Source organism: Tenrec ecaudatus, chromosome 7 (assembly GCF_050624435.1).
Source record: "Tenrec ecaudatus isolate mTenEca1 chromosome 7, mTenEca1.hap1, whole genome shotgun sequence".
Lineage (NCBI taxonomy): Eukaryota > Metazoa > Chordata > Mammalia > Afrosoricida > Tenrecidae > Tenrec > Tenrec ecaudatus.
In genome coordinates, this window is record NC_134536.1 from 30,297,266 (window position 1) to 30,323,572 (window position 26,307).

Below are 26,307 nucleotides of genomic sequence, written 5' to 3' on the forward strand. Positions count from 1 at the left end.
TTTGTGATCTTTAAAAGCAGATTGCCAGGCCTTGCTATGGATTCACCTCTGAGTTGGTTGATGAGATAAAGTTTATTGTGCCAACTTGCCTGATAAACACATGTGGGGTTAATTGAAGGACAGAGGGATAAATGGCTCGGTGAGCCTCGCTTTTCTAGTTCTCGGGTCTCCTTGCTTTCTGATGGTCAGACCAGGGTGTGGCTGCCTTAGCCAGTTCCCTGCTTCAACTGGCAAGGCTCACTTCCTGCAAGACATCCCTGAGGAGAAGCCACATGGACCTACCCTGATGCAGCCCTGGTTGCTGGAGAAGCTGCATGGAGACCCCTGCCAGCGCTGAGATGCTTACACACTCACTGATTTGATGCCTCCTGCAGTCGGCATCATTGAGTGTGTTTTGTGAGATGGAGGAGGACTTTGTGAATTTGTGTCAGACATATGGACTAATATTGGACTTATGGGCTTGGACAGCACTGGATTGAGATGGTTTCTTGATGTGCACTTACCCTTTATATAAAACTCTCTCTTATACATATGAGTTCCTTTGCATTTGTTTCCCTAATGTACCCAGACTGACACAGTTGGAATTGTTGATCTTTCAGTAAGTAGTTGAGTACTTACCTAAGATTCGAACATATATTAAGGGGGAGCATAGTGAACTCTGTAACAGGTGCTGTAAGGAGCTGAGTCAATCCTAGGCAGATTGACTCTATATCAGTGGTTCTCAACCTTCCTAATGCTGTGACTCTTTAATACAGTTCCTCATGTTGTGGTGACCCCCAACCTTAAAATTATTTTCATTGCTACTTTATAACTGTCATTTTGCTACTGTTATGAATCATCACTTAAATATCTGATATGCAGGATGTATTTTCATTGTTACAAATCGAACATAATTAAAGCATAGTGATGAATCACAAAACCAATATGTAATTATATATTGTGAAATATTTATTTCTAATGACAAGTAAATGAAATTTTGTCTTGAAGCATGGTGTCGTATGGGTAACAGTCTTCACACCAGGTACTCATATGTGGCCATGTCTGCATGTGGGCAGACCTGCCTGGAGACGAATAGAGGAGCAGTATCTCAATTCCTATGATCATTGGAAATATGTGTTTTCCGATGGCCTTAGGCGACCTCTGTGAAAGGGTCATTTGACCCCAAGTTGAGAACCGCTGCTCTATAGCCAATGCTGTAAGCCACTAGGTGAGTGGTCTTCTACATTTCTTCTCTCAGGAGGGTTCTACCTTGGGTCATGGGTCTTTCCCATCATCCCAGGCTGAGCCAGGCCTCATCCACTGTTTCCACCTACCACTTGGTTCCCTTTTCCTCTGGAATCTGAGAAGAGATGAATTAGGCAATTGCTCTTTTCCCTAGCTAGCTTATCTTTTCTGTCTTCCCAGGAGAAGTATAGCAGAATGTACACTTCTACAAAAATTTATTCACAGAAGGGGTGAGGCAATTTTGCAAAGGGATTACACAAGTTTGACTGCCTCTAGAGTCCCAAAAAGGAAGATAAAATAAGGCTTCACTCTCTACAAAAAATCTCCCACTGGTACTTTACCCATCAACCATTTCAACCTACAGCAAAAAAAACAAAACAAACAACTACCTCAACTTACCCCTTGTGCTACCCAGACTCCTTTCATACCCGAGGAAAGTATTTTAACCTGCGGGAGCCCTGCTGTTTTCAGTGCTGATGGTGATGCCTTCCTATGCCTTCTGCTACATCTATTCACGATCCCATTGCGCTTTGACTATGAGTCAAACCTTCCTAATCACGAGCCTGTGGTCAAAGAAACCACTGTGTTTTTACCCTCCATAAACAAAACTCTGAATACTTCAAAGGGCAACCAAACAATGGCCCTCAGAGTTTCTCTAAAGCTGGGAGGCGAGTGACCAAAGCCAAGGCCAAAACGGTGTTTCTGGAGTGGGTGTCCATCTGGGTGGAAAGAGATTCTGCACAAGGAACCTTAGACACTGATAGTAGGGCTGGTCTCTGGGATAGGGACTAGGGTATTGTGGCTTCAGGATAAGAGATAGAACTTGCTTTTACTCTTGACTCTCGGTACAGTTATTTTTTCTCACTCTTATACATATTATGTTTTTTTAAAAATAATAAAGTCAAAATTAAAAATCTGGAGGCAAGCTGTTGAAAATATAATGTTTGGGTGCCCCGCCCCCCGCACATTGCTTGTCTGTTGCGCCATCTGCAATCCTCTTTCATGAGGGGTGATTTTTGTGATATACAATAGGGAAGGCACCGTGAATAGACTTCCTCATACAAAATTCTCTGAACACAAAATGGCACACTCTAAGGGGAGGGGGGATGTGCTTTTATTTAAAATAGGTTTGCCTGTTCGTTTTCAAGAATAAAATTATAAAATGGAAGATCATCCATGTTATCTTTATATGATTATCTCTTAGTAAAATGTTTTATTCCCTGTGCCCCCAGCCCCCAACCATGATGTCGCTCAAAACAGAAGGGAAAAAAAAATTTTTGATCATTTCTTAAAGTTCATCAAAGGGATTTTTTTTTACTACTGACTTAAATCTAGGTAGGCAACATAACTACTAATCCCCTAATGCTGTTTCATTACTATGTTTTTATATTAAAAAGCACTTACCTACTTTAGTGCTTCCTTTATGTATTATGAGGTTAAAGAATATACTAGAGTCATCCTGGCCTCTAAGGAGCATTCTGGCTGTACTTCTTTCAAGACAGATGTGTCTGTTCTTTTGGAAGCCCATAGTCCTTTCAATATTCTTTGCCAGCACCACAATAAAATGCATTGGGTTTTTTCTGTTGTTGTTGTTGTTTTTGGTCCTCCTTACTCAATGTCCAACTTTCATAAACATATAAGACAATACCATGGCTTGGGTCAGATGTATGGAGATAAATGAATAAACAAATTGTGATAATACCATATCAATAGTTTTAGGCCATGAAAAGGAATAAATTATTGCTTATACTACAACATAAGTCAAACTTGAAAGCACTAAACGATGTGAAAGAAGCAAATCATAAAAGACCAAATATTATATGATTCCATTAATATGAAATGTTCAGAATAGAGAAATCTAAGGAGCTTAATGTACTTCACCTCATGTACTTTGGACATATTATCAGAAGGGAAGACATCGTGTTTGGTAAAATAGGAGGTTAACAGAAAGAGACAGTCTCGGTGAGATAGATTAACACAGCCGTCATAGCAATGGACTCAATTGTAATGATGGTGTAGGTCTGAAAGTGTTTCATCGTATTATATATAGGGTCACTATTTGTCAGAACCTGCTGATGGACCACTAACAACAACAACAAGGGAAGTGTGGTGCTCAAGTGGTTTGCAGTCAGCTGCTAACCTAAAAGTTACTGCAGTGAACCCAACAGCAGCAGCATGGCAAAACCAGACTTGCTTCTGTCAGTTTGTCATACTGTTGTGTAGTGTGTTGCTGTGATCCCAGGAGTTAGGTCACTGGTATTTCAAATGCCAGCAGGATCACATATCTTATTTCACACAATTTCAGCATATCTTACAGGCAATGAAAAAAGAATCCTGCCTCCTTCAGAGGAACTTGCCACTGAAAATCATTGAAACCTTATCAGATACTCAAGGCCTATTGAACAGAAGCAGAGCCTTTTCAGAGATGTGCCAGAAGATGAGCCCCTGAGGTCAGAAGGCACTCAAAATGTGACTAAGGAAGAGCTGCCTTCTCAAAGTAGAGTCGGCTGTAATGATGTGAGCGGAGTAAAGCCTGTGGGGTGAAGACCTTCATTTGATGATGGGACATGCCGCAAATGAGAAGAAACAGCTGCAAAAATCTACTAATCAGACCGTGGAACATAGAAAACAGTGGTTCTCAACCTGTGGGTCGCGACCCCGTTAGGGTTCAAATAATCCTTTCACAGGGGTTACCTGATTCATAAAAATAGCAAAATTAAGGTTATGAAGTAGTGATGAAAATAATTTTATATTTGGGGGTTACCACAACATGAGGAACTGTATTAAAGGATCATGGCATTAGGAAGGTTGAGAACCACTGGCATAAAATATAAATGCAAGAAAATTGGAAGTCATCAAAAATGAAATGGAACACATAAAGTTCAATATCCTAGGTGCTAATGAGCTGAAATGGACTGGTATTGGTCATTTTGAACCAGAAATTCATATGATTCATTATGCCAGGAATGACAGATTCAAGGGAAATGGAATTCCACTCATCATCAAAAAGGACACTTCAAACTCTCTGGATCTTTGATGGGATAATATCCATCCACATGCAAAGAAATCTAGGCAACACAACTCTTACTCAAATTTATGCCCCAACCACTAAGGCTAGTGATATAAAAATTGAAGAATTTTACCAATGTCTTGAGTCTAGAATTGATTTAATGTGCAATCAAGATGCATTGATAATTATTGGCTGTTGAAATACGAAAGTTGGAACCAGAGGAAGCGACAATAATTAGAAAATGTGGCTTTGGAGATACAAATGAAGCTGGAGAACGCATGGTCGAATTTTACAAGATTAATGTTTTTTTCATAGCAAATATATATTTTCAACAATATGAAAGACGAAAATCTTCACAACCATACCAACAGATAACATTGTGATAAATGCAGAAAAGATTGAAGTTGTCAAGGATTTTTGATCCACAATAAATGCTTATAGGAACAGCAGTCAAGAGATCAAATAATGTTTTATTAGGTAAATCTGTACAAGATCTCTTTAAAGTGTCGAAAAGCAAGGTTACTTTGAGGACTAGGTGGCACTTGACCCAAGCCAGGCCATGGAAAATGCCACTTTTCCATGGCTTCATATGCATGTGAAATTTGGACATTGATTGAATAAGGAAAACTGAAGAAGAATTGAGGCCTTTGAATTGCGGTTCCGGTACTATGTTGAAGATACTACGGAAGAAAGCAAGCCAGAATGCTCCTTAGAGGTAAGGATGGCGAGACTTTCCTTGTCTCACATACTTTGGACATGTTGTCAGGAGAGACCAGTCTCTGGACAAGGACGTCGTGCTTGGTAAAGTGGAGGGGCAGCGACAAAGAGGAAGGCCCTTGACAAGTTGAATTGCTAACAGTGGCCGCAACAATGGGCTCAAACACCGCAATTGTGAAGATGGTGCAGGACCAGCATGTTACATTCTGTTGTACACGGAGTCATCATGAGTTGGAATCATCTTGTACTTAAAAACAACAACACTGCCCCATAAATATTATAGCCTAAAAACCCCTATGCAGCAGTTCTACTCTGTACCACATGGGGTTGCCATGAGTCACAGTCAACTCAATGGCAGTGGTTTCTAGAAACAAAACGTATCTTGGGGGTTATTTAGGGATGGACGAACAAGGAATAAGTGGGTGATAATTAAAATGGCATTTCTTTGCAAGGTAATGCAAATGGTCTAAAATTGACTGCGGTGATGACTACACATATCTGTGAAGATATTTTTTAAACCCACTGAATTGAGTGCATGAATGAGTGAGTTGAGTGGTATGTCAATACAGCTATTAGGTTTGTTTAATGCAAGGAGTATATCACCACCACCCCTCAGCCCTGCCACCCCTGCAAAGCTCACAGATGCGTTATAGTGCTGCTAATAGCTGGATTTCGTCTAGGAAGACTCATTCCTTAAGAAACCCTGGGTGTTGGTTACCTTTGGGGCAGCTATCTGCAAGGTCAGCAGTTTGAACTACCAGCTGCTTCAAGGGTGAATGACGAGGCCATCTACTTCTGTAAAGATTTACCCTCTCCAAAAGCCAAAGGGGGAAATTCTACTCTGTCGTATGGGTGGCTATGATTTGGAATCCATTCAATAGCAGTGAGTTTGGTTTTGCTTTTTGAAACTCATTCCAAACCTCTCTTCTCTAGAATGCACAGATAATACATTTGTGTTATTATTTCCTCTAGATTTACAGCAACTAATACACTAGGATTCAAAAATAAACAACAGCAACTCACTGTCATCAAGTAAATGGTGACTCAGAGCTACTGTATTAGTCTGGGTCAACTAGAGAAACAAATTTATTGACATCCATGTGTGTAAGAGAGCGTTTTATATCAAAGAGTAATTGTATGCTAAGAAAACATCTCTTCCCAGTCAAGATCAAGTTCATAAGTCCAATATTTGCCCATATGTTCAATACTAGTCTATAAATTCCTCTTATAATTCCACTACACATGCAATGATGCCAAACGCAGGCAATTCACAGGCCAGGGAGTGGAATGTCTTGGGGATCCAGTGGTGGTGGAAGCATCTCAGTGTTGGCATGGGTCTCCATGTGGCTCCTCCAGCTCCCGGTCTCTGGCTGCCATCAGCATAGCTCCATGTGGCTTGTCAACAGGAAGGTGAAGCAGAAGGAGTGTGTGTCCTGCCTCCAGGGAGGACGACAGGAGTTCCTAGAATCCTTAGGAAAAGGTCATGCCCACACAGAGGCTTTATTGACTATGACCTGATTGACAGGATGGATTCCCCCCTTCACTCAAGTTCACAGGAGATTATGTAGCTGCCACAGCTGCCCTATAGGACAGGTAGAACTGCCCTGTGAGTTTCGAGACTGCTAACTTTATGGGAGCATCAGCACAGGCTTTCTCCTGCTGAGCGGGCTGGTGGTTTCCAACTGCTGACCTTGTGAGCCGCAGCCCAGTGCATACCCATGAACCACTAGGGCACTTTAACTAGGACTATTCAGTTACATTCTTTGATTATTTAAAATCATCCAAAAGTACCCTCATAAATGATTTTGAATTCTGAGAAGGAAGGTAGGTTAGGAAGCGTTCTCTAGAGAAACAAAACCAGAACACATGTGTGTATACATGTGTGTATACATGTGTGTATATATACATATATATACACACATATATATGGATAGATTTAGATAGTGAGAAGGAATACAACACCTAATTAGTTCACACAATACAGAGGGCAAAGTTCAACTCACTTTTGAACGGTTAATATACTGAAGGTCCTTCAACTCACTCCGGCTGCTGGTCCAAGGTCAAGGAAACAGAAAGCAGAATATGCATCAGACGAGCAGAGTTGGCCCCCAGGCAGTAGACAGGGCAGGGTGGAGGTGGCCACAGCAGGAAGATGACAAGGTGAGGGATAGCAGAGACCAATAGTGTGGGAGCATAGAGAAACCTGCCCCGATGGAGCCTCAAGCTCTAGCGATACACAGCAAAGCGACAGGAACCACAGTTGGCTCGGCCCACAGGTTGAGGCAAAGGACTTGCACTAGCAGGAGTCCGCTGGTCTGATCAGCAGGGGGAAAGAGAAGATGCTCCCTGAATCCTCATGAACAGGCCAGGCCCCCAAGGAGGCATCATCAGGCTGTGACCTGATGGACAGGCTTGATTCCACCCCTGCACTTACTTATCAAGTTGACATGAAATTATGTAACTACCACAGAAGGTAGTTTTATCTGCCACCATCATAGCAGTGCCTTATGCATCTGTATTCTAAGACTTCAGGAAGGAGAGGGAAGAAACAACAGAACGCGAGGGGCTGTCCTGATGTTTAGATGTCCTGCCCACACACACAAGCTGTGGCCAGCCGGGTCATCATTCTCGGCTTTAACAGCTGTAAGGGTGATGTAGGTGTTTATGCTCCTATGAAGCAACTCTCCTGAGCCTTTCTTGAAGGGCAGGAAAGAAACCTATGCAAGGCTTTATTCTAAGCCACTCTTTCAATACCCAATGATGAGAAGGGATTCGGAGCCCAGCAGAGAGTGGGAAGCTTGTTGCCTTTGATGCTTTTGGCAAAGCCCACACCTAACACTTACAGAGGCTTCTCTTAATAAGGTAGGATGCTTCTAAGTGTCTTGTGTACATTATCTCACTCTAGCTTTACAGTCTGAGGGAGAGAGAGTGAGTCCTTCAATGACAAAGAGGCTGTAAGTGATCAAGAGTGCTCATTCAAACCGACCTGTAGAAAGAAGCCTGCCTCCCAAACCCAAGCCGTGGACTTTCACTTGTGCCCCAGGCCCTGCGTGGGGCAGTTGAGCGCCACATACGGGCGTGGCTCTTGTTCCATTCTTCTGCTTACCTTTTCCTTTCACATTTTTCCGAACTGATTTTGGGACTTTTTCTCAACTTGCATTTCCAGCTTTTTGTGTAACATATTGTTTTCAAGCATTTACTCCTTTTGTGAGCATTTGAACTAGACATTAAGTTTGGCATTTAGAGCTTGTTTCTGTTTTGTTAACCAGGGACCCAATACCTACATAAGATATAATAGAACATAATTGGTGGATAATCTGCTTGATATAATTTAGGTGATTTTTCATGCTCTTTGAAACTTCATTGAATAAATGTATTACTTTTATGATTTAGCCATGCTATTAAATGTTAAATCACAAGATGTGTCATATTACATAATTATTGTTCCACTTTGTCATATTCTAAACATATTTCCATCTTATTTCTATTTCTGTCACTTCATCTTATTTATAATGTGACTGCAGCATAACGTACTTAAAGAGCCCTGGTGGTATAGCGGTTATGCATGAACCATGATGGCGTGATGGCTCAGTAGTTGCTCCTAACTGATAGGTTGTTAGTTCTAACCCTACTCACAGCTCCACAGGAGAAAGATCTGGTAACCTGTTCCATAAAGATTGCAGCCTAGTAAACCTCACGGGGCAATTTTACTCCTTCCTTTTAGGTTACTCTGAGTTGATGTGTCCAGAAAAATTGGAAGTCATCAAAAACTAAATAGAACACATAAAAATCAATAGCCTGGAGGGAGGGAAAAAAAAAGAGGACCTGATGCAAGGGGCTTAAGTGGAGAGCAAATGCTTTGAGAATGATTGGGGCAGGGAATGTGCAGATGTGCTTTATACAATTGATGTATGTATATGTGTGGATTGTGATAAGAGTTGTATGCGCCCCTAATAAAATGTAAAAAAAAGAAAAGAAGAAAATGATTAGGGCAGGGAATGTACAGATGTGCTTTATACAATTGGTGGATGTATATGTATGGATTGTGATAAGAGTTGTATGAGCCCCTAATAAAGTGTTTAAAAAAAAATAGCCTAGGCCAGCAGTTCTCAACCTATGGGTCAAGACCCCTTTGGGAGGTTGAACGACCCTTTCACAGGGGTTGCCCAATTCATAACAGGAGCAAAATTACAGTTATGAGGTATCAATGAAAATAATTTTATGGTTGGGGGGGGTCACCACAACATGGGGAACTGTATTAAAGGGTCGTGGCCTTAGGAAGGTTGAGAACCTCTGCCCTAGGCATTAGTGGAATGAAACAAACTGGCATAGGCCTTTTTGAATCTGCTATTATTATGGTTTATTACATCAGAAATGACCAATCGAAGAGGAATGGTATTGCATTAATCATCAAAAATACTTGAAGATTTATTTTGAAGTAAATGCTGTCTATGATAGGATAATATCTACAAGATAAATAATAGCTACAAGAAAGACCAGTTATTACAGCTTTTAGTTGAATTTACTCACCAAACACTAAAGCCAATGATAAAGGCATTGAAAAATTGATTCAACTTCTTCATTTTGAAATTGATCAAATATGCAATCAAGGTGCATTGATAGTTAATGGTGATAGGAATGCATGAGTTGGAAACAAAGAAGATAGATCAGTAGTAGGAAAATATGACTTTTTAAATAGAAATGATGATGGAGATTGCATGATAGAAGTTTACAAGAGCAGCAGCTTCTTCATTGAAAAACCCTTTTCCAATAATATAAACAGCAATTATGCATGTGGACATCTTCAGGTGTTATACACTGCATTAAAGCTGACTGCATTTGTGGGAAGAGATGACAGAGAAGCTCAAATATCATCTGTCAAAGCAAACCCAGGACTCAACGGTGGAACCGACTATAAATTATACATCTGCAAGTACAGATGGAACCTGAACAAAATGAAAACAAGTCCATGAGAAGTAAAATAGGACTGTGGGAAACCCCACTTGAATTTAGAGTCCATCTCAAGAACAGATTTGACACATTGAACCTTAATGACCACAAAGTGAGTTCTGGGATGACAACAAGAACATTATAATGAAGTAGGAAGGTCACTAAAAAGACAAGAATGAGCTGATACCAAGAGTTCAAGTAGAAAGAAAATGTTTTTAAAATGATGATGGCAACATATGAACAAATGTGCTTGACTCAATGGATGGATGGATGGATGGATGGTGATAAGAGCTGTAAGAGCCAATAAAATGATTTTTAAAAGACAAGAATGAAAGAAAACAAAAACAAAGTGGATGTCAGAAGAAACTCTGAAACTTGAATGAAATTTAAAATGAAAGAATAGGTAAAATTAATGGGAGAGCTGATTAAGTAAAAAGACAGAACAGAACATTTCAAAGGCAGCTTGAGAAGACAAAGTAAAGCATTAGAATGAAATGTGCAAAGACCTGGAGTTTGAAAATCAAGAGAGAAGAAACTGTTCAGCCTTTCTCAAGGGGAAAGAAATGAAGAAGAAAAAATGCAAGCAGAAAGTTGCAGTATTGAAAGAATCTATTGGCAAAATATTGAATAATTCAGGGAACACCAAAAGAAAGAATACACAGAATTACTGTCCAAAAGGAATTGGTCCACATTTAAGCATTACACGAGGTTGCATATGATTACAATCTGCTGGTGTTAAAGAAAAGTCCATGCCACACTGAAGGCACTGGTGAAAACAAATGCCAGAACCCCCTTGCCATGCTTCAGTTTACTGGGAGCACACTGTCAACTGACTGAAACCGGGCTGAAGATAATGCACGCTCGTGGTTATAGCAGGAATTGGCCAGAAATCCCAGCTGCATCCAGAGGAGGATGTGTAGTGAGGGATGTCATTGCTGACATCATCTGGATCCTCACTGAAAGAAGAGACTGCTGGAAAGATCTTTATTTGTATTGTATGGTCTGTGCAAAGGCATGTGACCATGTGGGATTGTAACAGACTGCTGACAGCACTGCAAAGAACGGGAATTCCAGAACGCTTCACTGTGCTCCTGGGGAACCTGTGCCCAGGCCGAGAGGTTTTGTTTGAACAGAACAAAGGGACACCACGTGGTTTAAAATCAAGAAAAGTGTGTGTCAAGGGTGTATCCTTTCTTTTTCTTAACAATGAATCATCCGTTTATTTTACTTTGTCATGTGCTCACAGCATCTCTTTCTTCTCCTCTGATCTCAAAAAGATCGGTCAAGTGAAGCGGTGGAGGTGGAGAAAGAACAAAGGAACCTGTAACAGGCTGTGACCATTAGTTATGACCCCACTGCACTTGGACCAGCCAAGGGTGTATGCTTCATTGTATCTCTTGGAATGTTAAGCAAGTAATTCAAGAAGTAAGACTATGAAGAAGAACATGGGTTTGGGATTGGTGGACGGCTCATTAACAGCAAGCAATATGCAGGTGACACTATTTTACTTCCTGTAAGCAAAGAGGACTTGAAGTATGTACTGATGGTCAAAGCTTGCAGTCTTGCCTACGATTGCAACTCAATGTAAAAACAAAAATCCTCACAAATGGCCCAATAGACAACATCATGATAAATGGAGAAGTAGTTGAAGTTCTCAATGATTTCATTTTATTTGGATCCACAGACAAAGCTCATGGAAAGAGCAGTCAAAAATCAAGTGATATAAAATAATAACAATTTTTAAAAATCAAGTGATGTCCCACCACGGGACATGGCATCCCTCACTGAACCATGACGCTGTAGGGGACAGCACTGGAGCCACAGTGCAGGAATAGTGCATGGTCTGCCCCATCACGCTGGACTGAGGTACTGAGGGCATGCGGCAGAGCATCAGGGGGAGCTGAGGGATGAAACTCCCAAGGAATACCAAAAATAGACTTGGGAAACAGAGTGTGCCACCCCATCAGACTCAACTGGAAAACACTCGTAAAGGCCAATAAACAGACCTTGAACTATTTATAGGTTTTTCCATTTTTGTCAGTGGCTTTCTTTTTGTTATTGTTATTTTGTTACTGCTTCCTGCTGTTGTTATTGTGTTGTCAGTTTTGACTTCCTTTGTTGTTTTATTTGGCTTTGCCTGGTTTTTGCACTTATTAATGTATCTGCATATCTATCTAGATAAGATAGGCGGGATAAAAAATTTGGAGATGAAAAGAATGGGACCAATGGTTGGAGGGTGGGGAATACGGGAAAAGGGGAGGTGGGAGAAAGGAAGTGGGGCGGGGGAGGGAACCAACCCAGAGACAAGGGAACAACAAGTGAACTAAAATCAATGAAAGAAAGATCATAGGATGTCCAGTGGGGTTCAATCAAGGGCAAGGTAGCAGCGAGAAATTCCTAAACGATGGTGGGACAAGAGGGAAGTAGAAAGGGAATAGCGCAAAGAACCAGGAGGCAAAGGACATTTATAGAGGCCCAAATATAGGCATGTGCATATATAAATATAGATATAATGAGAGGGGAATCAAACTATGTACTCATATATATGTTAATAATTAAGGTTGCAGATGGACTTTGGACCTCAACTCAAGTACTCCCTTAACACAAGAACACTTTGTTCTAACAATCTGGCATTCTGTGATGCTCACCTTCCTGACAAGATCATGGAAGACCAAATGGGTGCATAAGCAAATGTGGAGAAGAAAGCTGATGGTGCTCGGTTATCAAAATATTTAGCATCTGGGTTCTTAAAGGCCTGAAGATGAACAAATGGCCATCTAGCTCAGAAGCAACAAACCACATGGAAGAAGTACACCAGCTTGTGTGATCATGAGTTGTTGATGGGATCAGGTATCAGACATCTAAGACCCAGAATAAAACCATACCCAAGGTGGGCATGTAGTGGAGGCCCAATGCCCATCTGTAGACAATTGGACATCCCCTCACAGAGCAGTCACAGGGAAGAAATGAGCCATTCGGTGCAGTATAGCACCAATGAAACACACGACTTTTCTCTAACTCTTTGGTGCTTCCTTCGCCCCACCATCATGACCTCAATTCTACCTTCCAAATGGGGTTAGACCAGAGCATGCACACTGCTTCATATAAGAGACTGAAACACAGGGAATCCAGGTAGATAAGCCCCTCAGGGGCAACAAGAAGAGTAGACATAGCAGGAGGATTAGGGGAGGGAGGGGGAAGAAAGAGGGAATGGATCACAAGGATCAAACTAGAACCCTCTCCCAGGGAGACGAATAACAGAAAAGTGGGGGAAGGGTGACAGAGGGTGATGTAAGATGTGGACAAAAAAACTTATCAAGGGTTCGTGAGAGAGGGAGGATGGTAGAGGGAGGGGGAAGAAATGGAAAGCTGATATTAGGGGTTCAAGTGGGAAGAGAATACTTTGAAAATTATGATGGCAGCATATGTGCAAAGAAAAAAAAGTGTTCGTGAGAAAGAAGACCTTCCATTAAATGGATTTGACCCCATGGCTGCAACAGGAGGTCAAATATAATCATTGAGAAGAAGGCACAGGACTGGGTAGTGTTCTATTCTGTTACATGGGATTGTTTTAAGTTGGAGCCTACTTGATGGCCCCTAATTATAGGAACAACATGAATCAATATTGACTTGACAATATACAACAATAGTGACTCCATCTACTAGACTCACCAAGCCCTGTGCGCTTTTCTTAGAAGTAGGGGTAAAAAGAATTCTTATGCCTTCAATTGGCTATCCAAGTCATTTCAAACTACTGAATTTTTAAAAGCTCCACTGTAATAACAGACCATTAGATTTTTTTTTGTTTCAATGCACAAACCATCTTTATTCAGTCACACATTTTTCTTTCTTTCTTTTTAAAAATCATTTTATTGGGGCTCATAAACTCTTATCACAATCCATACATACATCAATTATATAAGGGAGATTTGTACATTCATTGACCTCATCATTTTCAAAACATTTTCTCTCCACTTAAGCCCCTGGCATCAGCTCCTCATTTTCCCCCTCCCTCCCCATTACCCTCTCTCTCCTAAACCCTTGATAATTTAGAAAATATTATTTCGTCATATCTTGCACTGTACGACGTCTCCCTTCATCCACTTTTCTGTTGTCCAACCCCCAAGGAGGAGGTTATATGTAGATCCTTGTAATCAGTTCCCCTTTTCTACCCCATGCTCCCTCTACTCTCCCGGTATTGCCACTCTCACCACCTTGGATTCCCTGTGTTTCCAGTTCCTATCTGTACCATTGTACATCCTCTGGTCTACCCAGATTTATAAGGTAGAATTAGGATCATGATAGTGATGGGGGAGGAAGCATTCAGGAACTAGAGGAAAGTTGTATGTTTCATCGTTGCTACACTGTACCCTGACTGGTTCATCTCCTCCCCCAAATCCTTCCATAAGGTGATGTCCAATTGCCTACAGATGGGCTTTGGGTCTCCACCCTGCACTCCCCCTCATTCACAATGATATGATTTTTTGTTCTGATGATGCCTGATACCTGATCCCTTCGACACCTTGTGATTGCACAAGCTGGTGTGCTTCTTCCACGTGAACTATTGCTTCTGAGCTAGATGGACACTTGTTTATTTATCTTCAAGCCTTTAAGACCCCAGATGCCACATAGCATCTTTTGATAGCCGGGTACCATCAGCTTTCCCCACCATACCTGCTCATGTACCCATCTGTCCTCAGTGATCATATCAGGGAGGTGAACAAACAATGATATGATTTTTTGTTCTTTGATGCCTGATAACTGATCCCTTCGGCACCTTGTAATAACACAGGCTGGTGTGCTTCTTCTATGTGGGCTTTGTTGCTTCTGAGCTAGATGACTGCTTGTTTACCTTCAAGCCTTTAAGACCCCAGATGCTAAATCTTCTGATAGCCAGGCACCATCAGCCTTCTTCACCACATTTGCCTATGCACCCACTTTGTCCTCAGAGATTGTGTCGGGAAGGTGAGCATCATGGAATGCCAGTTTAATAGAACACAGTATTCTTGAATTGAGGGAGTACTTGGGTGGAGACCCAATGTCCATCTGCTACCTTAAATCTAAACCTATACATATTATGGACATGGATATATTTCCACATCCTTGTATATAAATATATTTACATATGCACGTGCCTTTATTTTGACATCTATAAATGCCCTTAACCTCCTAGCTCTTTCCTCCACTTCCTTCTACTTTCCTCTTGTCCCACCATCATGTTCAACCTTCATTAGGGTTTCAGTAATTCCTCTCGGTCACATTACCCCTGCAGACCCTTAGATTTTGTAGTGTCCTTTTCCTACCCTCTGACACATGGGTCTTACAAGGGCATTCAAAGGACTTGTTACTTTCTACTTACCAAGTCCACTTAACATGATGTTATAGTGGATCAGCTTGATTCTCTGTAGCATGTCAGATAATCAAGAAGTTTTCAGACTATACTGTAACAGAGTAAAAATGTTTACATAGCCCTGGAGCAAAGGGTTAAATGTACTTACATCCTTCTCAAGTAAAGATATTCTCATTTTAAAACTCCTTTGTATTGTTGAATATTGAAAAGAATATAAGGACCCATATGCAAGAGCTTGCACTGAATTTTTCTAAACTTAAAAACACCATATCCATTAAACTTAATAAAAGGCATTTATAAAGAGCCCCACACTATTACCACACTCAGTGATGGAAGACTGAAAGCTATCCCTCTAAGATCAATAATGAGACAAGGATGCCTGCTTTGATCACTAGTATTCAGCATTGTCCTGGAAATTATAGGCAGAGCAATTAGATAGGAATAAGGTATGAATAGCATTCATATCAGAAAGGAAAAATTAAAACTCTATTAACAGATGGTATAATCCTAATATAGAAAATACCAAAGAATTTGGAAGAAAACTATTAAAGCTAACAATTTATTTCTGTAAAATTGAAGGATTTACAATCAACACACAAAGCTCTCTATGTTCCTATGCCTGAGTAACGAGCAATTTGAAAAGGAGACTTAAAAAACTATTTCATTGACAGTAGCATCTAAAAGAATAAGACACCTAAGAACAAACAAGGTGAGTGAAGAAAGGTTTGCACATTTAAAGCTACACGACGGTGCAGGGGAAAGTAAAGAGTTAAATAAATGAAAGGTATCTGTACTCTCGAATTGGAAGAACTTGAAGTAGAGCGTGGCAAAAAGGAGGAAACCCCACAACAAGATGGGTTGGCACAATGGCCGCGACATGGAGCTCAGCTCTCAGAATTAGGAGGCTGGCGCAGGACCGCACACTGTTTCATTCTGTTGTGCATAGTGTTGCTGAGTCCAAACCAACCCGGTGGCACCTAATAACAACGACAACAACAAGTTGTTAGGATACTAATATTACTCAAAGTAATACTATTCAATGCAACTGCTATCAAAAGTCCGACACCTCTTTTTTCCCACTCTGGAAAAGACACTTGCAAGCTCCTAAGGAAACATAGGGGCCCTGCGTAGCCCAAAACTCCTTGGGGAGCACACAATAAGAACAAAGTCGGAGAGTTCACAGATCCGGATTTCAGATACAGTGTAAACTAGAGTAATTGAAACAGCATAGCATTGGTATAAGGATAGACATCTAGACCAATGAAATACAATTGAAAGTTTGGAAACAAACCGATTCACTTCTGGCCAATTGATTTTTAACAAGAGTCCCAAGCCCCCTCATTAATGGAAAAAAATAGTCTCTTTAATAAATGGGGCCGGAACAACTGGCTCTCCATGTGAAAAAGGAGGAATTCAGATCCATACCCATGCCATATGTGAAACCTTGCTCAAAATAGATCAGTGAATGCTTATACAACTTGACATGTAACTGATAACACTCTTATACACCAGAAGGAGGAAGAGGGATAGCAAGTGTTGTATTAGGTATTGTTTTACTTCAGCAGAAACAACCACCACCACCAATAACCCCCCAAAAAGTTAACTGCTGGTGCTACCTGGGTACACCCAACCCTTCATGGGGTTTTAGCTCTCTTAGTGTATGACTCATGAAACTATCTAGCCAGTTAGCATAACACCATTTTTAGAGTTTATTTTTAGAGTTTCTGATCTGTTCCCCAGGCCCCCTGAGAACGGTCATATAAAATACAATAGGTCTCTAGCCACTCAGAGCAGCAAAGGAATAAGGAGACCCAGGAGCCAGAGAAGAAACTTCCTGCAGGTCTAGCTGCTTCCCTGATCCTCCCTGACCAGAACCAGATGGTGTCTGATTACTGTTGTTGAACTATATATTTTTTCAAGGACTCACTAGGTGACTCTGATGTAAAGGGAGAAGCCTGACTTACTGAGCTGATTGCGACTAGAGGAACTCCTTAGCCTTGCCCTGAGATAACTTTTGGACCTTGAACTGAAACTATCTCCCGAGGTCATCTTCAAACAAAATTAGTTAAATTGAATTAGTAAAGAATTAGTGCACCCTGAGCATTGCTCCTTTAAAGCATTGTCTATATCAGATCAAATTGAAAACAGTAACTCTACAGCCTGAATAAGCAGTAATTCTAAAACTATGATGGTGGAGTAATATAGGAAGAGGTAATAAGCATAGTGACACATGCAGAATGCAACCAAGGTCATTGAGCTGTACGTGCAGAAATTGTTGAATGGGTGCTTGATCTACTGTATTTTCCCCAAAATATATTAAAGGTCGAGAACCCAACCCATAGAAAATATTAGACACAAACATAACATTGTCTGTGACAGCGGGTTCTTAGATATGACACCAGAAGCAGAGTAATGAAAGAAAAATGTAGACAATTACATTTTTAATCAAAATTTAAAACTTTCATGTATCAAAGGGCTTTACCAGCAAAGGGAAGTATCAATCTACAAAAAAAGTTGGAGGTGTTTGGTAGGGATATGTAGCTGATCAAAGGAGCCCTTGTGACCCAGTGGTGACGTGCTTGGTGGCTAACCAGAAAGTGAGTGGTTTGAGCCCACTAATTGCTCTGCGGAAGAAAGATGTGCTTCCATAAAGACTACGGCCTAGGAAGCCCATTGGGGCCATTATACCCTGTCTGAGCGGGTCACTATGATTCAGAATTGACAGCAATGGCTGTGGTTTAATTTGGATCTCTCTGCTAAGAATGAAATATCCAGAATATATAAATAACTCCTACAACTCAACAACAAAAAGACCAGCCATCAAAATTTTAAATAGATACTTCGCTAAAGAAGCTATTTTACTGGCCATGAATGGTCAGTAAGAACATGCTGAACTCCAGGTCCTTTTTGGTGGGAGCCATGGAGTCAATTCTGACTCATCACAACCCCTGTGATAAAATAGACCGCTCTGGGAGCTGTCATCTTTGTGCAAGCAGAATGCTACTTCTTTCTCTGATTGAGTCACTGGGTGAGCTCCCATTGCCAAACTTTTATTGAGCCAAGTGCTTCACCACTGTGCCACCAGGGATCCTTTATGAGTCAATGTTGCGGTTGTGAGATGTCCCAGTGCCGCTATGTACAATAGAACCAAACACTGCCTGATCCTGCACTGTCCTCACAATTTTTCCTGTGCTCAAGCACATGGTTGAGCCACTTTGTTAATCCATCTCATAAAGGGACTTCTATAATTTGGCCAACCCTGTACTTTGTCAAACATGACATCTTTGTCAGGGACTGGTCTCTTCTGATACCTTATACGAAGAACATGAGATATCAACATCTTTGCATCTAAGGGGCATTTTGATTGAACTTCTTCCAACACAAATCTTCTTTCTTTTTGCAGTCTGTGATACATTTTAGTTCTTCACCAACATCTTCATTCAAGTATATCGACACTTCTCATGTCTTCCTTATTAGTCATTACCCCTAAATCCACTGCCATTGAATTGGTTTTTCTTCATAATGATACTACATCATGTTTCTGAGACTATAAATCTTTATAAGACAGGTGGCCTTGTTTTTCTCCCCCAAGAGGGCTGCGGGTTTGAACTGCTAACCTCTCTGTTAGCAGCCTAACCCACAGTGTCACCAGGGCTCCTTATTAGTAATTAGGAAATTCAAATTGAAATCACACTTGGCTACCACTATATTCCTCACTCTGACAGCTATTCTAAGAAACATAGAAAATAACAAGTGTTGGCAAGGATGTAGGGCAAGTAGAACCTGTCTCCACCGCTGGTGGGATTATGACGTAGTGTCGTTTCTGTGGAAACAGTTTGGAAGTTCCTCAAAAAGTTAACCACAGAATTATCGTATGACCTTGCAATTACATGCCAAGATGTACCCAAAAGACTTGAAAGCAAGGACTCAGATACTATTAGACGCATTTTCTTTTTTTAATTATTTTTATTTTAACAATTTATTGGGGCTGATACAATTCTTTTCACAGTTCATACATATACATACATCAATTGTATAAAGCACATCTGTACAGTCTTTGCCCTAATCATTTTTTTCTCTTTTCTTCTTTTACATTTTATTAGGGACTCAAACAACTCTTACCACAATCCATACATATACATACATCAATTGTATAAAGCACATCCATACATTCCCTGCCCCAATCATTCTCAAGGCATTTGCTCTCCACTTAAGCCCCTTGCATCAGGTCCTCTTTTTTTCCCCCCTCCCTCCCCATTACCCCCTCCCTCATATGCCCTTGGTAATTTATACATCGTTATTTTGTCATATCTTGCCCTATCCGGAGTCTCCCTTCCCCCCTTCTCTGCTGTCCCTCTCCCAGGGAAGAGGTCACATGTGGATCCTTGTAATCAGTTCCCCCTTTCCAACCCACTCACCCTCCACTCTCCCAGCATCGTCCCTCACACCCTTGGTCCTGAAGGTATCATCCACCCTGGGTTCCCTGTACCTCCAACCCTCATATGTACCAGTGTACAGCTTGAAGGTGAACAAGCGGCCATCTAGCTCAGAAGCAAATAAGCCCACATGGAAGAAGTACACCGGCCAGTGCGATCACGAGGTGCCCAAGGGACCAGGTATAAGGCATCATGCAAAAAAAAAAAAAAGATAAGTGTGTGTATGTATGTGTATATATGTGTATATGTATATATGTATGTGTGTATATGTATATATATATCATATTAAATGAAGGGGGAAGTGCAGAGTGGAGACCCAAGGCCCAAGTGTCGGCCAATGGAGATCCCCTCATAGAGGGGTTTAGGAGAGGACATGGGTTAATTAGGGTGTGAGGTAGTATCGATGAAGAACACAGCTTTCCCCCAGATCCTGGATGCTTCCTCCCCTCAACTACCATGATCCGAATTCTACCTTGCAGGGCTGGATAGGACGCATTTTCATTAGAGCATTATTTACAATGAGTATTATTTACAATGATACTCAGGCAGAGCAAGAAAACTGCATAGTTTAAAATCAAGAAAGGTGCACATCAGGGTTTAATCCACTCACCAAACTTATTCAATCTGTTTGCTGAGAAAATAATTGGAGAAGCTGGATTATAAGAAGAACTTGAGATCAGGACGGGAGGAAAGCTTATTAACAACCTTCGGTATGCAAATAACACAATCTTGCTTGCTTACAGTGAGGGGGACTTGGAATACTTGCTGATAAAGACTGAGATTGCAGCCCTCAAGACTGAATACAATTTAATGTAAAAAAAAACAAACAACCCAAATCCTCATTACTGGACCAATGGGTAACATCATGATAAATGGAGAAAAGATTGAAGTTGTCAAGGATTTCATCTTCCTTGGATCCATAATCAATGCCCATGGAAGCAGCAGTCAAGAAATCAAATGACATATTGCATTAGGTAAGTCTGCCACACACGACCCCTTTAAAGAGGTGTAAAACTATAGAGGTTACTTTGAAGATTAAAGTGAGCCTGACCCTAGTCATGGTATTGTCAGTGGCCTCACTCATAAGTGAAAGTTATCACATTGAATAAGGAAGATCAAAGAGCCAATATATTTGAACTCTGGTGTTGGCAAAGAATGTTGAAAGTACTGTTGTGGACTGCCAAAAGAACAAACAAATCTGTCTTGCAAGAAGTACGGCCAGAGGCTCCTTAGAGGCCAGGATGGCGAGACTTTGTCTCACGTACTTCAGACATGTCGTCAGGAGAGACCGATCCCTGGAGAAGGACATCGTGCTTGGTAGACGAGGGAGGGGCACCGATGAAGAGAAAGGTGCTCAATGAAATGGATCGACACGGTGGCTGTGGCAAGGCTCTCAAACATGAAACCAACTTGGAGGCTGGCACAGGACCGGAGCGGTCCGTTCCGTCACACATGGGGTCGCTGAGTTGAAACCGACTGGGTGGCCCCTGACCATAGTCACAGTCAAAGTTCATTTTCTTCTTTATGGACACCTAAATGAATCTATTACAAATTTCAAAAAGACCATCTTTTACCGTATTTGAGGGTCTCATTAAACAATGTCATGGAAGGTTTTTTTTAAATGGGTCATGTTTTGTAAGTTAGGTGACATAAGTCTGTAAATTTCTTTAAAAGCAGTACATAAAAGTCAAAGCAATCCATGATTATTATAACGGGTGCTCCCATCTGTCCCAGTGTTGCGGTATAGCACAATCCAATGCTGTCTTCTACCTCCCCTCATTCCAAGCTGCCATAAACGGCTGTCTATAGCCAAGACGATAGCCATCTCACACACTACCACCAATGGGGTTCTTTTTGCTGTCTGACCAGGTGATCCAGGTTCAGAATTCCCATCATAAGGGTTTCCTTTCTATGATGACTTCTGATATCAATTTGCTAACAGACCCTAATTTCTTTTGGGAAATTTATCTCTGTCCCCACCTCTAACTGTAAACTGTGTCTGGCTGTATGCTTCTAAGGAAGCGCCACATAGCCGTGACTGCAGGATCATTTGCCCCTGATTACAGTGATTGCTTCAGTCAGCGTGAGTCCAACATTTGTGTAGAGCCTGCCTTCTCTCATTCCACGGGAATTTGTAGTCAAAAGGAAGCTGTGAGCCTGGACATATCAGGGGTTACCCGACGGATCTTAATAACGAAGCAAATTAGCGCTGACAGTTTCTGCCTGGAATGATGGAAAGGTTTTGAAATTGGATAATGCTGAGAGTTTCACAACATCGTGTCTGTAATAATAGGACTGAATGATATGCTTAAAGTGGTTACATGATCCAATTTTATGTTACATAGATTTCACCACAGTAAAAAAATTTAACGGAGAGATTGTACGCATACAAGGAGACTAAGCCAACACAGCTGAGCACTATGTGGGAAGAAAAGCCAGGAGTAATGAGGACGTGACCAAGGACTTTTCAACAAAAGTGTTCGAACCTGTTGTTTAAAGTACAGATGATACAACAGAAGGAAGAATGGAGAGACGGAGAGAAGCTGAATTAGGGAAATGTCATTACTGGTGCCTCCTGATGAGCCTTTCACGACCAACAACCTGGATGGAGGCTTTTCGATCCCACAATAAAGCATTCGCTAAAATGTTACAGATTGCTTTGTGATTCAAATGCCTTTGTGTTCTAGAGAGAAATGTGTACGTAAGGAATCATGTGTCTATCGCGCTCTGTTTGAACCGTTGCAAGCCCTTCATTCACAGTCTTGCTGTGACAACATTTAGCTTTCTTGGACATCGGGCGCAGTTTAGATGCGGCTGCCTCTGTTCTTTATGCAGTACCTGAAATAAAGACCCTCACCATGCTTGTCTCTCGCATGAGACTGATCTCTAATTCAAGTCTCATGGATTAAATTAACCAGCCAGATCCTTTTGATCTATGAAAATGGGGTTGATTGTGATCGGAAAAGCGAAACCCTGTGTTTTTAGCAGGATGAAAGCATTCAACTGTAATGACTGTGTCACTTTGCCGTTGGGACGCGCCTGCTCTCCATGGCCAGCTCTGCCTGTGACATAGTAGCTTCAATCTTCCACGGCCCGGTTCTGCACTTTCCACGCACTCCCGGCACAGTGGGACCCGGTCCGTGGCCGCATCAGTACACGGCATACTCGGATTTCGACACGGAATGTGGAGAACATTTTGCGTCGGAGCTCAAACAAAAACATCGGAATCCGACCCAACGCACCTGATTCTTATAAAAGAAGCATTTCGTGTTTAGGTCACTCGTCGTTGGTTGGTGTTGGTAGAACGCGTTGTTTAAACCTTTTGCGACTGTGTTCCAAGCGTTTTGCTATCATTTTCTTAGTTTTTGTGGCTTTTTGTATTGTTCTTAGATTTTAAAAAAAGGCGGGGGGGGGAGTCCTAAGAAAGTTTTTTAAAAAAATGTATCCTCATTATAAGGAACTGGTTAACTATGTTAATGATATTGTTGATGGTAATTTTGTAAACCCTTTTAGAAACAGTTAAGGAAACGCCAACAGCAGACTACATTAGACAGATTTTTTTTTAAGAGAAAGCCAGCCAGGTCCTAGTGAAAAAAGGCAAAGAAGGGGGGAAAAACTCCTGAAAAGCAGCTACCAGTTGATTTTATGGAAGGGGATCCCCCTTCCAAACAATGACTCTCTCTCCATCCCTCCTCTCCACATCCATGTCCAGGGATCCAGATCCTCATCAGTCTCAAGGTACAGGCCATGCTGTAGTTGTTAAAAACTTTTTAAATGTTGTGTTTATCATTTAAATTATATTATTTAGCTCTGAACTTACTTTGAAATTTCTGTGTACTGTTTAGTATAAAAAGGCAAGGTTAAGGTAAAAACTTGGTGGTCAAGAATGGATTCATCCATTTCAGTTATTTCTTACTGGAAAAATTGATTCAGAACTCGACTGCATCACATCTTGACGCTCCTTTTAGAATGGATTAGCACCGTGGTCCGGGGTTCTACTGTACTGATTTTTGCTAATTGCTGCTCTGGGGGATTTTAAACAACTTGGTGCAACTTTTCAGCAATCACACAAAGTCCGCACAAAAGTACTCATTCTTGCAGCTCATGCAGGGGAGCTCTGCTTTCAGACTTCAGGGTGGCTTAGTGCATGATGGCCTATGTGCCTCCCTCCGGGGCCCAGGTTGAAAGGCAGGCAGCTACTTGGAGCCTAGTCTTCTCATGGCAATTCTGTAAGTGTGAGAAGGGGAGTCAAGGGGCTCAAGTCTATTTAAATACTTTGCTCAGGGCACCTTTGCTGATATTCCATTGGCCAAAGCAAGTTATGGGTGCAGACTCACTCACTCTAGTGGGCTCCAAATTTACGTAGCCATGCGTGAGCAGAAAGAATGACAAGTACTAATCCAATCTATTACATAAGCTTGATTTTTGCATGGACTCTGTCCCGGCTCTTCACACACTCTGATCTCAATATTTACTAATATATTGATTCCATAGCAGTTAGTTTGAGTGAGTGGCACTGCGAGTTAACTGCTAATCACAAGCTTGAAGGTTCAAACCCACCAGCCTCTCCTCAGGAGTAAGTTGAGGCCATCTGTAAAGATACACAGCCAAACCCAGGGACAGGGGAACAACAAGAGAACTAAAATCAATGGCAAGGAGGGTGTAGAACACCTGATGGGGGTTGATCAAGTACAATGTAGCTGAGAGGAATTACTGAGAGCTGAATAAAGGTTGAACATGATAGTGGAACAGGAGGAAAGTAAAAGGAAACAGAGGAAAGAACTAGGAGGCAAAATACATTTATAGAGGTATAAATATAGGCATGTATATATGTAAATATATTAATATATAACAATAGGTATGTAGGTCTATGTACATATACTTACGTGTTAAATATCAAGGTAGCAGATGGACATTGGGCCTCTACTCAAGTCTTCCCTCAACACAAGGACACTCTGTTCTAATAAGCTGGCATTCTGTGATGCTCACCTTCCTAACACAATCGTTGAAGACAAAATGGGTGTATAAGCAAATGTGGTGAAGAAAGCTGATGGTGCCTACCTGTTATAAGATATCTTGGAGTCTTAAAGGTTTGAAGTTAAATAAACAGCCATCTAGCATGGAAGCAACAATGTCCACAAGGATGAAGCACACCAGCCGGTGTAATCATGAGGTATTGATGGGATCAGGTATCAAGCATCAGAAGAAAGATCCCAAACAATCATATAAATGCGAATGAAGGGAGTCAGAGTGGAGACCCAATACCCATCTGTAGAGAATTGGACATCTCCTCAGAGAAGGGTCACAAGGAAGGTTGAACCAACCAGGCGGTGCAGTGTAGCACTGATAAAACACACAACATTCCTCTAATTCTTTAATGCTTCCTCCCCCCACTATCATGACCCCAGTTCTACCTCACAAAACTGGCTAGACCAGATCATGTACACTGGTACAGATAAGAGCTCTTGACACTTGGAATCTACGACATATAAACTCCTCAGGAACAACAATGGGAGTAGTGAGACCATGAGGGTAGGGGGAAATGAGGGGAAGGGAAGGGAACTGATCACAATGATTGAGGTATCACACATACCACCACCACCACCAAAGGGGATGAAAAAAAGAAATATGGGTGAAGGGAAACAGTGGACAGTATAAGATGTGAAAATAATAATTTATCATTTACCAAGGGGTCACGAGAGTGGTGGAGGGAGGGAGAAAAGAGACACTGATACCAAGGGCTCAAGTAGAAAGAAATATTTTGAAAATGATGACGGCAGCAACAAATGTACAAAGGTGCTTCCTATAATTAATGTCTGGATTGTTACAAGAGCTGTAAGAGCCCCAAATAAAATGATTGATAAAAAATAAAGATTCACAGCCTCAGAAATCCTATCTCTGATTGGTATGAGTCAAAATCAGCTCGATGGCAAAGTTTGGGATCCTTTTTTGGTGTTGGGCATATAAAAGATGCTCAAAAAACATTTGCTGATTGAACTATGTAACTAAAAAAAGTAAAACTTTACTAATGGTTAGTATTGATCAGTAATCACTTATTCCTGAAAAGATATTTTCTTTTTAAATATAATAATGTACACACAAAGGAAATCAAAAGTATTACTATAAAATCATTAAAAAGTATTAAATGAAAAAAATCAAAATGTGAATGTATAGTTCCTTTTAAAAATCATTTTATTGGGGACTCATACAGCTTTTATCACAATCCATACATATATCCGTTGTGTCAAGAACATCTGTACACATGTTGCCAGTGAATCTACATTTCTTGATCAATCCTCCACAGAGGTCTATACACTTCTGAAGGCAGGGTCTGTCTCTCTTGTCTTCCCCCAAAGAATCCTATGCTCTTCAATGCACAAAAAATGAACTTGACGTGTGAGCATCCTCTGGGGACCCAAATCAATGTCCTTTTAAATGTTCTTTGAGTTTAGGGAACAAACACAAAATCTGAAGTTTACAAGATCAGAACTATTGGGTGGATGGGGTAAAGTTTCCCAATGAAATTCTCGTAGTTGAACTCTTGCTAGTCCTGAAATGAGTAGGTGTATTTTGGTTGAAAAAAAATATATATATATATACACCAAATATATATATACCAA